General features: G+C 45.0%; 1 non-coding gene across 1 annotated transcript; it reads right to left on the bottom strand.

Annotated features, from left to right (window-relative positions):
- Nucleotides 1-686: 686 nt before the first annotated feature.
- LOC123928483 lies at nucleotides 687-793 on the bottom strand. Its single transcript, XR_006815718.1, has one exon. It is a non-coding gene; the product is annotated as a U6 spliceosomal RNA (small nuclear RNA).
- Between the last annotated feature and the right edge of the window lie 1,429 nt (nucleotides 794-2,222).

The following is a 2,222-nucleotide window of genomic DNA, read 5'->3' as shown; positions in this document are numbered from 1 at the left end:
AAGCTTTTTGGTGGTGGTTCCGGTCCAGTTATATTACGCTGTGTTGTGATAGGAAATCCTGAGGTGCTCTGTGGTTTTTACCGCGATAACAGGAGGGGATTTTTCCTCCTTCCAGAATCCAGCGAGAGTCGGATAGCCCCCCAATCTTGTAGCCCCATCATCCCGAGCAAGGTCATTGCCAAAAGAAGGAAGGGCTGTAGGGACTTTTGAAGGACCACGCCTGGAAGTGGCTTACATCGCTTCCGTTTAGTGCCCAGAACTCAAGACACTGGGGCCCAACAGAACCCTATGAGAACAGGGAAATGTGGTCTTCCCAGGAAGACACAAGGCATGGTCTGCTGCGAGACCATTCACTTTCGAAAAATTAATAGACTTTATTATTTAGACCAGCTTTAGGTTAAAAGGAAAACGGAGCAGAAGTACGGACAGTTTTTCCATATATCCCCTTTCCCTTCACCTCACACATGATTTCCTCAGTTTTTAAAAGAAGATTTTATGTATTCATTTGTGTGAGAGAGAGAGAGAGAGAGAGAGAGTGCGAGCCTGAGCAGGGAGAGGTAGACTCCCCCGCCTAGAAGCGAGCCCAATTCAGGACTCGATCCCACGACCGTGGGATCATAACCTGAGCCCAAGGCAGACAGACGCCCAACCAACGGAGTCACCCAGATACCCCTCAATTTTTTTTTTTAAATACGGAACATGACATGAATTCACACATCATCCTTGTATAGATGACAGGTTAATTTTCTCTGTACTGTTCCATTCTCCGTATACGCGCTGCGGAAGCGAGCACAATCTCTTCAATTTCTAGTATCTTGCAGGGGTGTCGAACATTTGTCCTAATTGACGAACCAACACGGATACCTCACTATTAACTAAGTTCATAGCATGCAGTGGGGTCTCCTCTTTGTGGTCTGCAGTGCCGTGGGTTTCATCAAACGTGTAATGTTATATGTCTACTACTACCGCATCATAGCGAAGTTTCACCGCTGTAAATACCACCCGGGCAGCACGTTTCCTCATTTCTCCCCAGCCCTGCCCCCCTCCGCCAGCCCTTGTGTTCCCGGAACCCCTGGCAACTGCTGATCATCTTACTGCCACCATAGTTTTTCCTTTCCTGGAATGCCCTATAATTGGAATCATACTGGATGAGTGAAACCTTTTCAGATTGGCTTCTTTCACTTAGCAAAAATGCATTTAAACTTCCTCCATGGCTGGATAGCTCATTCCCTTTTAAGCGCTGAATAATATGTTCCATTGTTTGGACGTCCCACTGTTTGTTTATATCCATTCGCCTAGCGAAGGACATCGTGGTTGTTTCTAATTTTTGGCAATTATGAGGAAAGCTGCTGTAAACATTCATGTGCAGGTTTTTGTGAGGACATACGTTTTCAACTCACTTGGGGTAAACAGAAATGCAACTGTAGGAATGCCATTGCCGAATCCTATGGTAAGATGACGTTTCATTTTGTAAGAAACTGCCAGACCATCTTCCAAAGTGGTGGGTCAAACGTCTTGGATTTCCATAGCAATGAATGGGATGTCCTGCTGCCCCATTCCCTTCCATTTGGTGTTGTCAGTATTTTGGGTTTTAGCCATTTTAATAGGTGTAGAGTGGCATTGCCTTGTGGCTTTGACTTGTTTTCTTTTCTTTTTCTTTCTTTTTTTTTTTAGCAGGCTCTATGCTGGGGCTCGAACTCAGGACCCTGAGATCAAGACCTGAGCTGAGGTCAAAGAGTCCGATGCTGAACTGACGGAGCCACCCAGGCACCGAGAAGATCATCTTAAGTTTTTCTTTTGTACTTTGTACTTCTGGTGTGTGTCTGAAAACTCCTGGTGAAACCCCAGGTCACCTTGATTTTCTGCTATGTTATTTTCCAGAAGTATTTTAGCGTCGTGTTTTCTGTTTAGGTTTATGGCCCGTCTTCAGCTCGTTTTTGTTGCAGGTGTAAGGTCAGTATCTAGACTCCTTCTGATTGCCAGTGGGTGCCCAGTTGTTCCAGCAGCATTTGCTGATAAAACTAGCCTTTCTCCATTGAACTGCCCTTTGTTCCTTTGTTAAAAAAAAACCAACTGACTCTATTAGTGCGGGTCCACTTCTGAGCTCTCTGTTCTGTCCGTTGATCTGTCTATTCCTCCATTAATATCACACTGTCTTTTTCTTAAGATTTTATTTATGTATTTGAGAGAGGGAGCGAGAATGAGCAAGGCGGAGGGACAGA

Source organism: Meles meles, chromosome 1 (genome assembly GCF_922984935.1).
Source record: "Meles meles chromosome 1, mMelMel3.1 paternal haplotype, whole genome shotgun sequence".
Classification (NCBI taxonomy): Eukaryota; Metazoa; Chordata; class Mammalia; order Carnivora; family Mustelidae; genus Meles; species Meles meles.
Note: the sequence above shows the minus strand (reverse complement) of the source record. Positions and strands in the feature narration are given on the sequence as shown.